Source organism: Rutidosis leptorrhynchoides, chromosome 5 (genome assembly GCF_046630445.1).
Source record: "Rutidosis leptorrhynchoides isolate AG116_Rl617_1_P2 chromosome 5, CSIRO_AGI_Rlap_v1, whole genome shotgun sequence".
NCBI classification, from domain to species: domain Eukaryota; kingdom Viridiplantae; phylum Streptophyta; class Magnoliopsida; order Asterales; family Asteraceae; genus Rutidosis; species Rutidosis leptorrhynchoides.
Genome location: NC_092337.1, coordinates 227512476 through 227526512, shown reverse-complemented (window position 1 = coordinate 227526512; position 14037 = coordinate 227512476).

Below are 14037 nucleotides of genomic sequence, written 5' to 3'. Positions count from 1 at the left end.
AGTATAAATATAAGTCGAAAAAGTCGGGTCGTTACATTACCCACATGTTAAAGAAAATTTCGTCCCAAAATTTTAAGCTGAGGTAGACGGTAGAGTCGAGAAAAGGTGAGGATATTTCTGCATAATCTGATCCTCGTTTAGCATTCCAAAGGACTCGGACAATTGGAATCTTTTTGTGCTTCAAACTCTTGACCTCACGATCCATGACCTCAACAGGTTCTTCCACGAAATGGAGCTTGTCATCAATCGTGAGCTCCTCGAGTGGAATGACAAGTTCGGGTTCGGCAAGACACTTCTTCAGATTCGATACGTGGAAAGTGGGATGACAGAACTTAATTGAGTCAAAAGATCTAAACAATGAGCAACGGGTCCAACACGCCCCAAGATTTCAAAAGGCCCAATGTATCGCGGATTTAGCTTCCCACGCTTTCCGAAATGGATTAAACCTTTCCAAGGTGCGACTTTTAACATTACGCGGTCAGCCACTTGGAATTCGAGATCTTTACATCTAATGTCGGCATAGCTCTTTTGGTAATTACGGGCCATCTTGAGCATTTCCTGGATTTGAACGATCTTCTCGGTTGTTTCATGGATGAGTTCGGGTCCGGTGATTTGCTTATCACCCACTTCGGCCCAACATATATGAGAACGAAATTTGCAGCCATATAAAGCTTCGAAAGGTGCGGCTTTAATACTCGTGTGATTGCTATTGTTGTAAGAGAATTCAGCTAAAGGTAAATGCTTTTCCCAAGCTTTTCCGAAATCGATAACACAAGCACGTAACATGTCCTCCAAGGTTTGAATTATGCGTTCGGTTTGTCCGTCGGTTTGTGGGTGATATGCGGTACTCATGTCTAAACGTGTTCCCAAGGCTTCTTGTAAGGAACGCCAAAATCTAGAAGCGAAACGGGCATCTCGGTCGAAAATAATCGATAAGGGTACACCGTGACGGGATACAATTTCCTTTATGTACAGTTGTACAAGTTTGTCCATTGTATCGGTTTCTTTCATGGCTAGGAAATGAGCGGATTTGGTGAGACGGTCGATAATAACCCAGATGGTATCATAACCACCTAACGTTTTCGGAAGTTTCGTGATGAAGTCCATCCTTATCCTTTTCCACTTCCATTGCGGGATTTCGGGTTATTGAAGTAACCTAGATGGCTTTTGATGTTCGGCTTTGACCTTGGAACAAGTTAAACACTTTCCAACATAAATAGCAACAACCTTTTTAAGGTTTGGCCACCAATATTGCTCCTTGAGATCGTGGTACATCTTACCGGCTCCAGGATGAATTGAATACCTTGACTTATGAGCTGCGTCTATAATAAGGCTTCGTAAATCCCCATAACTAGGTACCCAAATTCTTCCGGCAAAATATCGGAGTACACTCTCTTTAACGTCGAATTGAGAGACGAGAATGCTCAAGCGTTCATGAGAAACATTTTCATCCTTGAGAGCCTCATCTTGAGCTACACGGACTTGGCTATTGAGATTTGTGTGGATGGTGATGTTTAAGGATCGGATACGAAGAGGTACCTTTCTCTCCGTTCGGCTCAAGGCATTGGCTACACATTTGCCTTGCCAGGATGGTAACGAAGTTCACAATCCTAATCGTTCAATGTTTCGATCCACCGTCATTGCCTCATATTCAATTGTTTTTGATCGAAAATGTGTTGGAGGCTTTTGTGGTCGGTGAAGATGGTACTTTTCGTTTCATAAAGATAGTGTCTCCACAGTTTGAGTGCAAAGACAACGGCTCCAAGTTCGAGATCGTGAGTCGTGTAGTTTCGTTAGTGAATCTTCAATTTCCGGGAGGTGTAAGCAATAACCTTCTTTCGTTGCATCAATACGCACCCAAAACCATGTTTCGAGGCATCGCAATATACAACAAAATCATCATTGCCTTCGGGAAGGGATAAGATAGGTGTGGTGGTTAACTTCTGCTTTAGGGTTTGGAATGCCGACTCTTGTTCGGCCGCCCAAACGAATTTCTTTCCTTTGTGAGTTAATGCGGTCAAAGGACGTGCAATCAAAGAGAAACCTTCGATGAATCTACGATAATAACCGGCGAGGCCCAAAAATTGGCGAATATTAGTAGGAGTACTGGGGGTTTCCCACTTGCTAATGGCTTCGATTTTTGCAGGATCGACTTTGATACCTTGATCACTCACCACATGACCAAGAAATTGAAGTTCCTTTAACCAAAATACACACTTGGAGAATTTAGCATAGAGGTCATCGTACGCGATCACCAAAAAGATTTTTGGTATGAAAAGCTTAGTGACAGCAAATGATAGTTGGATGGTATTCTCAATGCATAATATGCATAGATATATATAGTACTAGGATCCCTTAAATTATGGAGAAATTTACGGAAGATATCAGGCAAAGTTTACCGTAATAGATAAGCTAAGATATGAATTTGTCTATACACTATCTATGCAATAAAGGCAGTAAGGCGTGTCTAGACTTAGGAATGATAAGCAGGTAATTTTTCACTAGGAATGATAAACAATACTTATAATATGCAGCTAAGGTCGAAGTCCAGACTCGCTAATGCATCCAAACAACTATCTGTTAGACACACTAATGCAAGACCTGGTTCGCTAGGACCTCTGATACCATCTGAAATGACCCGTCCTAATCCACCTGGACGAATGTAACAACCCTGATTTTTCCGTTACTTCTGTTAACTTTCCGTTAGTTATTTAATGGCGGTTATTTAACTTTTGTGTGTTTATTTGTAATAAATGCATACTTGATCTTCGGAGGGTTACAATAATTAATATGGGATGATATTAATTCAAATAAATATCTCGGATAATGAAATACGATAAAAACGATACGATTTTGATAATAGTTTTTTGAGAAACGAAACGCTCGGGTTTATTTTAATAATTAATTTTATTAATTATGAACTTTTTAAAATATTTAATTTTTTGAGTTTTTAATAAATTAAGCAATTGGTTGCGTTTAACGATCGGGTTAGCGTTCCGGGCCTTCGGTACGACTAAACGACACTTAAAACGGACCACGATTACACGAAATTGCAAAACGAGAGCCCCGGAATTACCCCACTTGGGCCAATCGGCTGACCCCATGTCCCCTCCCCTTTTAATTTTGTTGTTGGGCTTAATGGACTAGTGTTTGCCTTTATATTAGTCCATGATAATTAATTAAGGCCCTAAGCTAAGTTATAACTAGTAAATTATTTTCCTGGAACCCTCATTCACACAAAATTAGGTCAACACTTGCTTCTCTCTCCTTCTCCTTGCTTCCGTCGCTACCACACACACACACATACTCAAACTTCAATTTTTGATCAAACCTTAAGAACAAACGTTGTAATTCTCGATCTCCTCTACGTGTTGGTATAAATAATTTTGTGATCAAAGGTATATTTACATAAAACCTAATCTTTAAAATCAGATTTTTTTTAAGGTTTCATGTATTAGGTTGTCTATTGCTCAAGTCTTGATGTTTGATGAATACTAGATGCGATAAATTGCTCGTTGTGATTGTTTAATGCGAAAACCGAATTGTTTATTGTGTGATCAGTAAATTTTGATTTTTCAAATGTTAATTATTATGTTATAATCAGATTCCTTGCGAAAAACTATTGAGTTTAGGCTTTGGAATCACCTAATTTCGTTTCCGTATGCTCTAGTTATGTCAATTTGAATTAACGTTGTGATTTTGTTGTGTAATCAGAAAACTGGAATTGAATGATCATGAATTGGCATGTGAAACTTATACCACTGGAAATATAATTTAAAAACACACACTTTAGACTAAGATATCATGTCGTTTGCTTATGTATAGCCCGAGATATGCTTCAATTAGTGTAAAAGTAGTTTTATACAGCACTTGCGTGAAAATAACCTTGTATGATAAAATGTGTTAACTTTTGTGATTAAAGCTTTGCATATTAGATAATTAGACAAAAATTACTTCATCTTTCATGTGGATATCATAGGCTAATTGTATCTAGATCTTCCGATAATCGCGTGCGAATGTGAGTAACTAAATGAGAATCGAATCTGTAAATTGCTCACGTTTTTGTACTCTGTGGATTGTGTATATTGAATGAGAATGTATGCTTCTGGAAAATGAAACCTAACATGATATGTGACTTATTATTAGTTTATGTCAATCTCTGAAACCTTATGCATTGGGCACAATAGAGCTATACTTTATGTGAATTATGATTTAAGCTGAAAACTGAATGTTCAACTTGCACGAATAAACTGTACAAAATGGCTAAACAAAAGTTGCTAGATTTTTTATATGTGTTAGATTAACTTGTTAGTGAACTATATCCACTGGTATTGTATCAATTACATGTTCCTAACTCCGGTTATATCCAAAATCAAATCAGTACGCGGTCAGAAACTGACTTGGTAAACCCCAAATGTACCCCTTCTGATTCCTGACTTTTAATTGTCGTATGAGACCCTAGCCAGACTTTTTGGAATCTATTTTAAGTTTAGTTATGATCTGGAGTTTTCCATGTTTAAATGAATTATTTACTATGAGATAATGTGCTAAGTATACTACGTGTTCATGAACTTTGTGCATAACGATAAACTGAAATTGTGAAAATGATTATTCATGACCTAAAGCTTATTGTATGACTTAGGTTTGACATGTTGACCAATATTTTACATGAACCTACTGATGTTGACTTTATTTGACCACAATGACCAATTTTGACTTTTGGTTTGACTTCGGTTGACTTTGTTTGACTTGCATGATATAGTTGACTTTTACTTTGAAACGCGTTGAGTCGAGAAATAAGACAACGTACACTATGAAACCACACTTATATAAGATACATATATTGACCAACCTACATACGTATACTTAGGTTACACTACTCGGGTCTAAACCATACAAGTCATTTGTCTTTCATTCCGAGCTTTAATCAAAGGTGAGTCTACAGTCCCGCTTTTTACATGTTTTCTGGGATGAGAATACACGCTGTTATATTTACATTTTCAATTACTTTGTATTGACATGAGTACTACACAAATGCATACTGAGTTTTGTACAAAAAGCCTCTAGCTTGAATACTTTTAATACCATCGGTGTAAGCACAATTTAGATGGACGGATCCGTTAGGTTGACAACCTCACCCACTATAAAAGCAGTGGTGCATTTATTTTGAACATTAGATACACTCATACAGGTGTATAACATTTTAGGAGGTAAAGGCGGGTATAGTGGCTTCTATACTCGGGTTAATGCTAGTATTCAGGTGCTCAGTGTATGCAACGATAGAATCTCGTGGTCAAGGAAATTAAACTATTTTTCTGATGGTTGTTTTTCAGATACTATTCAATGTTATTTAAAACTGTGGTTTATGAACAAATTGAGATAAATCTTGATAGGGTATTGTCTACAGATATTTGAAACTTGTCATGGTAGTGTCAATAAACTTTTGAAACGGGACACGGTGTCGTTTATAAACTTTTAATATTGAACCTTGGTGGTCTACCACTAATAAACATTTTCGAAATATTATTTCTGGAATATACTGTATTGTTTACCTAAAACCTGTAGATTCACTCAACATTATTGTTGATCCGTTTTGCGTGTTTTATTCTCAGGTATTAATTGCTTCCGCTGTAGAATATTGCTGTATCGTAGAAGTCAAACCAAGCACTGGGACCAGAGTTAACAATTCGTTAAAGGGATTTTTGACGGGGTGTTACATTTGGTATCAGAGCTTTGGCTATAGGGAACTAGGATACATTTGTAACGACCCGGCCTTTTCAACTTGCTTTTGTGCCTTGTATTTTTGCGAAACTGCGTATTTGTGCGTACTGTGTTACTTTATACTCTGGAAACTTGATTTACGTGGTTTACTTCCATTTATATGTTAAAACGTGCCTTAGAGTACGTAGGATACATAACTTGATCATTGGAAGCCTTTATAACCGTTAGTGTTATTTGACGTTTCGAATAAACCGCGAACTTGCGCGCACGTTTAACTTTTGTCATAATCGGAATATTATGACTGCGAAATATTAATTATTATTTTATAATAATAATTACCTGGGTTTTTGGATGCTTAATTACGCGTAGTAATTTAATTATGCACAATAGTTAGTCTTGTTGGACTTTCTACCTTGTTGGGCTCAAGCCCACCCTACTCTAGCTAGTGACCTAATTAATTAGCCCTTGTCCATGTCATCAATCCTTGTCAAATTCCTTACTTATAAATACTAGCCCTTGTCCATGTCATCAATCCTTATCAAATTCCTTGCTTATAAATACTAGCCCTTGTCCATGTCATCAATCCTTGTCAAATTCCTTGCTTATAAATACTAGCCCTTGTCCATGTCATCAATCCTTGTCAAATTCCTTGCTTATAAATACTAGCCATTTACCTCTCATTCAAATCACTTGCTCATTTGGTTTTCACACACACTTGTTCTTTCTTTCTTCCCTTTCTAGTATTGCTTGTAAGTCTTCTTTTTCTTCTTCTTTTCCTTTCATTTTCGTGGCCATCATCATCATATTATGGAGATCAAAGTTCCTTTTAGCTTTGATCTTGCTTATATCTTGTTGATTCAAGCATGAATCTTTCAAGAACATGGAAGATTCAAGCTTTATAGCTTTGAATCTTCACCAACTTTGTAGATTCATCTTTCTTTTACTTTAATCTTGTTATTTTGTGATAAAGATTCAAACTTTTGTTTGTTATCTTCATATATCTTAAAGATCCAAGCTTTATACTTCAAGATCTTCAAGAACACTAAAGGTTCAAGCTTTCTAGCTTTGTGACCTTATAAATTGTGTGAAAGGGATCCAAGCTCTCTAGCTTAGGGTTCCATCACCTTTTTTGACTTGGATCATGATGTAAAGTTTGTAACTTTGTTTGTAAATAGGACTTGTAATTGTGTTAAGACTAAGGATATGATGTAACCTTGGTTCATCATCCCTCTAAGACTCTTAAATGAGTTGTGTTACCACTTGGTCTTAACATATTGTGTATTGATGGTAGAATCTTGGTCAAAAGTGATGCTAAACCATCAATGAGTTGTACACTTGAAGCTACAAGCATCAAGGATGAGAACCGTGATGAGCATCAAGCACCAAGAACCTCACCGGAGCACTTGTACACTGATTTTCGTATCTGATCAGACCACCTCGGCTACTGGAAAGTTTATTTTCAGTTAGTTCGGTTCGAGTAGATGATTTTCCGTTTAGGCCTCGTCTTAATCCGAGTTACGGTTTAGGATTTATGGCCCTCCGAGAGTCACTATACCCTATTAACATTGTGCTGAAATTTCTGACCTACTCGCACTTAAACCGTCACCACGGTCAAACGAAGACGAGTTAGGTTCTGAAAATTGGTCAGCGGTTAGGGGACTCACATACGGAGCCATAGCCACTGACTATGAATCTTTTCGATTTACGTAGAGGTCGCAGCAGCTGACCGAAGTCAGCCTATTGTTTCGATCTCTATTCTTGTCGAACTTACTTAGCTTTTATGATGATGAATGATGATGATGATGACACTTAAACTTATTTTATGCACTATTAGAATTTATAAAAATAACCTACTGACCTAGTAACCCTTGATTTAGGTTGACGACCTTTCGGACCGACTTACTACTTGCGTACTTTCATTACCGACTTTACCGCTTTTATCACTGTGAGTTATAGCATTCCCTTTTTACTTTAACTTATTTTGGGAACTGAGAATACATGCGGATTTTATGTTTTACATACTAGGCACGAGTACTTAAACTTATATATGTGTGGGTTATACAACGGCATAAACATTCCCTTTAGCTCGGTAACGTTTAATTATTGGTTTTTGAACCATGAACGCGAATCTTAGATATGGATCCATAGGGTTTGACATCCCCACTCGGGCTAGTCGCGCTAGCATTTAATGAGTGTTTAATACTTCGTAGACATACGCACTTGCCAAGTGTACTTTCAGGGGGTATAAACGTTAAGTTAGTTACCGAGTGCCCACGGTTATACATATACTTTATCATACTGATTTGAATTACTGATTTAAAACGCTTGTTTGAAGCACTGAAATCTCGTGACCTACATTACATTACTGAATACAAACAAACTATAGCTCACCAATATTCGTGTTGACTTTTTAAGCATGTATTTCTCAGGTGTTTAGACGTTGTTGCTTCTGCTGTTAGCCTTGCTGTTCTAGTCTCGGTGTATAGACTTGCTGTGTTAGACTTCCGCTGCATTACTTAGAGATGTCTCAAGCATGTAACTTTTACTTTGCATTCCCAACTTATGTTATTTTCAAAACAATAGCTTTGTAATGACCTTAGTATCATGTACTCATGTTAATGTTTTGTAAGACCCGAATATTCGTAGTGTACATAGGTGTATATGGGTTACTCAAGTTTGGGGTTTTTGTTGCACAAAATTAAAAAGACAAAAGATGCTGAACTGGGAGGGTCGCGCGCCGCGCGGCGAGGTGGCGCGCCGCGCCATCTGTCTGCGACAGATTCCCTTTTCTTTTTAATTAGATATTTTGAGGGCATTTTGGTAAAATCACCTTAGGGTCCGAATTTAATGCCTTAGGATCAGTTTGGTGAGCTCATTACTCCATTTCTCAACCACCAAACATCATCCATTCATTCTAGAGAGAGAGGGGGTGGTTAAGTGTGAGAAAGCTTAAATCGGGGAAGGAGAAGCTCATTTCGGGTTAGAACTCGGGAGTTAAAGTTGTTCATCTCCTCCTTAGCTACGTTTTGATTGTTGTGGTAAGCCCTAAACTTGATTACCTTAGTTTAATGTGTTTAAGGGTTAGGGTTTGGGTTAGTGATGCACACAAAACCCACTTGCTAGTAATTTGGAGGTTTTGGGTGAATTTGGGTCATGTAGACTCAAAGGTAACTAATTAGGGTTTCAAAGTGTAAATTTATGTTTATGAACCTAATTAGTTAGTAAAAGTACTTGAACACTTCTATGATATGTAAATGGGTGTTAATTGGGCATGGATGACCCAAATGGGTGTGTTGACCTTGAAATGGGTCAAATGGGTCTTTAATGACCTAAGTGGCCTAGCAATTATGAAAACGAGTTAGCCTTGTGACCTAAATGTGTGTTAAACCCATCTTGACGAATGATTAGGGTTTTGGTGTGTGTTGACCCAATTTAGGGTTAAGGGTACAAATGGGTTGAAATTGCACCTTGGGTCAAAATGGCTTAGAATGGTGAAAGGGATGGTTGACCGACTTGAGTTTGCATTTGATAATATGTAAAATGTGATAGGTACATTACTTTGAGGTTTTGCAAGCTCGGGTATCTTTTCACAAGACTTTGAGGTGAGTGGAATAATTATATGCATATGTATATAATGTATCTATTTGTTGTAGCGTGAAAGGTGTAGTGTCGAGGTGTTAAGACACCACGTTTCACGTGAAGAGTGTAGCATCGAGGTGTTAAGATGCCACTCGGGTGTAGCATCGAGGTGTTAAGATGCCACCTAGGAGTGTAGTGTCGAGGTGTTAAGACGCCACTCCGTAAAAATAATGAGTGATGCATCGAGGTGTTAAGATGCCACTCGGGGTGATGTGCCGAGGTGTTAAGGTGCCACCCTAGGGGTTAGTGGTGCGAGGTGTTAAGTGCCCTAATGGATGTTATGAACACCGATGGCGTTTTCGCGAGCGCCGTTCCCTTGTACTATTGGTCGACCATGGTTATTTGTGTTGAAAGCATATTACATTATTCGAGTTATATTTATATGCGGATGTTATGCTAGCTTGGGGGTATTGGTGATTTATAGCTTGTTATTACGACGATAAGCTAATGTTGTTTGCTAGCATGTTTGTGGTTGTGAAAGTGTATGCAAGTAGGTATAATTATATATGTATTCGTATAATTATTGCATTCACTAAGCTTTGCTTACCCTCTCGTTGTTTACCATTTTATAGGTTCGGTTTTGGACAAGGGTAAGGGCATCGTTTTGGACTAGAGATCCCGCTTGATGCTAGGGGACGCTTTTGGCTTTAGTAGCTCTTGGAGTTTGACCGATAGTTGGGTAGTTTAATCACAAACGCCATGCTCATTGTGTAGTTTGGAACTTAAACTTTTGGGTGGTCGAAACTCGTGAATTGTATTAAACTCGTAAAACGGCCGATGTGGGCCCCGCTTGTAAAACTTTAATTTTATGTTTGAAACATGTTAGTTTTACATATTTGGTTGTATGGTAAAAAGCGTTTTATCTAAAAGTGCCGGGAACTAGTCAATCTTTTCGCGGTTAAAAGTCCCGGGGACAGCCAGATATGGCGCGGCGCGCGGGACATATGGCGCGGCGCGCCGATGGTCTGTAACAGAATTTTTTTTTTTTATTTTGTATTTTCGCGTGGTTTGGTCGAGGGTTGGCCTGGGTTGTTACAAGTGGTATCAGAGCATGGTCTAAGGGATTTAGGTGACTTGAGATAGGCGCCTAGACTTAGACTTTTTGTGTGTGCGCTATGCGGGACTTGTAGGACTTTGGGTCGGATCGGGATTGGTTTGTGCATAGGTTTATGTAAACTAATCATGTGCTATTTATTATGTATGTTTAGCGAGCATCGAGCGAGATGGACGTTGTACTAGCAAGTTAATGCGACGTGCTCGCGTAACAATGATTAGCTACCATTGTTACGGGTTCAAATCGTGTCAAACAAGCGATGTACGACGATTGTTGAGCAAGATGGGGTAGTGTGGTGTATATGTATATACTTATGTGTTAAATCCTTTTCGTCTCGTTGTTTAATCTATTCCGTCTTATAGAATGAAGATGAGAAACGGGCATGATATCAACGGCGGAGGTACTAGTGAAGAAGTCGAGTTTACGGCCAAGGTTGAGGCCATTTTGAAAAGGCATCATGAGGCTTTTCTCGAGGACGTTAAGAAGATGTTCCTAGATACGATTGACGAGCAATTAGTCAATGTGGTAAAGGAGCAAGTTAAGGCCGTTCTTCGCGAAGATAATGTGGGAAGACGGGACTTTTTCTATAAGAATTTCAAGGACTCTCAACCTCCCTCTTTTGATGGTGAAAAAGATCCTCTTAAGAGCGCCCGTTGGATCTCCGATATGGAGGGGGCCTTCCGTACTTGTGAATGTCCTCTCGATAATAAGACAAGGTACGAGTGTAGTATGTTGAGGGGCGATGCCAAGTTGTGGTGGGACGCAAAGCTCCAAGTTTATGGTGAAGAGCAATGCATGGAATTCACTTGGGATGAATTCAAGTCCGAATTTTTCAAGGAATACCGAACTTCGGCTGATCTTACTAGGCTTAAGGACGAGTTACGTTCCTTGAGGCAAGGGTCGATGGATTTGAACACTCTCAAATCCGTGTTTTTGTCCAAGACCCAATTTTGCCCGGAGTACGTCGGGAATGATAAAAAGTTGAAGGAAGATTTCTATCGAACCTTGAACGACAACTATCAAGATAAGATTAGTGTGAACGTAGTGAAAAGCTTTGATGAGTTGTTTGACATGGCCAAAGGTTTCGAGTCGCTCATCTTAAGAAAGAGTGGTTTTACTTTTGGCAAGAGAAAAAGTGAAGGTTCGAGCTATTCAAACTTTTCGAACAAAAAGAACAAGAAAAGTTCCGAAAGTGTCAATAGCGTGAAGAAGGGCGCTACTGGCGGGTTTTCTTATACGTGCTACAATTGTGGGCAACCGGGTCATATGGCTCGTGAGTGTCCGAAACCACGTTCCGGGAACAAAGTCACTTGTTTTAATTGCGGCAAAGAAGGGCATAAGAAGCCGGAGTGTTCCGATTTGCGAAATGATAATGTGAAGCGGTTAGAGAAGGCGGCGGGTACGGCTAGGGGTCGCAACTATTTGATGACCAATGATGAAGCCAAACAATCGCACGAAGTTGTCTCAGGTACTTACATGGTTAATTCTAATCCGGCAAGGATTCTTTTCGATAGCGGTGCAAATTTGTCGTTTGTGTCTCCTAAATTTGTGCCTAAACTTAATAGACCGTTAGCTAAGTTAAGTCATCCGATAGAAGTCGAAATAGCGGACGGCAAGACGGTGCTAGTGGTTGATGTGTGTGAAAATTGTGATGTTGTTTTTGGCGTCGAAACCTTTAAAATTGATCTTATTCCAATGACCTTGGGCGACTTTGATATTGTCATTGGTATGGATTGGCTCGATCGTTATAGAGCCGATATTGCATGCCATGATAAGTTTATTCGTGTGAAGACCCTAATTGGGGGAGAGTTAATTATTCATGGTGATAAGCGAAGGAGACCGGTGCCGATATGCACTTTTGCACGGGCACGTCGTTTTGTTGTTACCGGTGGCATGGCTTTCCTTGCTCATGTTGTTGATACTCGCAATGAGCCACCACCTATTCGTGAAATTCCGGTTGTTAGTGAATTAGAAGACGTTTTTCCGGACGAATTACCGGGTGTTCCGGCGGAAAGACGAGTTGAGTTTCGTATTGAGTTGGTTCCGGGAGCTACTCCCATTGCTAAAACTCCTTATCGTTTAGCACCAACGGAAATGCAAGAGTTGTTAAATCAAACCCAAGAGTTGCTCGAGAAGGGTTTTATTCGACCGAGTGCTTCGCCATGGGGCGCTCCGGTGTTATTTGTGAAGAAGAAAGATGGTAGTATGCGTATGTGCATTGATTACCGTGAGTTGAATAAAGTGACGATCAAGAATCATTATCCATTACCTAGGATTGACGATTTATTTGATCAACTTCAAGGTGCAACGTATTTCTCTAAGATCGACCTACGGTCCGGCTATCACCAAATGCGGGTCCGTGAGGAAGACATAGAGAAAACGGCTTTTCGAACGCGTTACGGGCATTATGAGTTTGTAGTTATGCCCTTTGGTCTTACGAATGCACCGGCGGCATTCATGGATCTTATGAACCGAGTGTGCCAACCTATGTTGGACAAGTCAGTAATAGTGTTCATTGACGACATACTAGTCTACTCGAAAAGTATGAACGAACATGAACATCAATTGCGTGAAGTATTGAAGACGCTACGAAAGGAGAAGTTGTATGCAAAGTTCTCCAAATGTGAATTTTGGCTAAGGGAAGTTCAATTCCTTGGTCATATCGTGAACGAAAACGGTATTCAAGTAGATCCAGGGAAGATCGAAACGGTGAAGAGTTGGGGACGACCGACTACGCCTACGGAAATCCGAAGTTTTCTCGGATTGGCCGGTTATTATCGTCGGTTTATCCAAGACTTTTCCAAGATTGCTTCTCCATTAACGAAGTTGACGAGAAAGAATGCTAAGTTTAATTGGGAGAACGAGCAAGAAATTGCTTTTCAATTGTTAAAAGAGAAGTTGTGTCAAGCTCCGGTGTTAGTATTACCGGAAGGTGTTAAATGGTCTCGGGTGTGTTCTAATGCAAAGAGGTAAGGTTATCGCTTATGCCTCTCGACAATTAAAGGAACATGAAATGAGGTATCCGACTCATGATCTTGAGTTGGCGGCGGTAGTGCATGCGTTGAAAATTTGGCGCCATTACTTGTATGGTGTCAAGTGTACGATTTATTCGGATCATAAGAGTTTGAAACATCTCTTTAATCAACGAGATTTGAATTATCGCCAACGTAGGTGGATGGATGTGGTGAAAGACTACGATTGTGAAATACTTTATCATCCGGGTAAGGCGAATGTGGTCGCGGATGCGTTGAGTCGAAAGAGTCAACATCCGGCGATAAAAGTGGGGTCGTTACGTTTGATTATTACCAATGATTTTCTTGAAAAGCTTGGTGAGATCCAAATAGAGGCTTATGTTCACAACAAGCATACGGAGCGAATCGTGGGCCAATCGGAGTTTATTACTATGGGTCCGCGTGGGTTGTTGTCCCTTCAAGGAAGGGTGTGGGTGCCTAAGATGGGTGATTACCGATGAGTGCTACTTGATGAAGCACATAAGTCAAAATACTCCATTCATCCGGGCGTGACGAAAATGTACCTTGACTTGAAGAAAGATTATTGGTGGCCGGGCATGAAACGTGAGGTTGTGAAGTATGTTGAGCAATGTGTCACGTGTTTACAAGTAA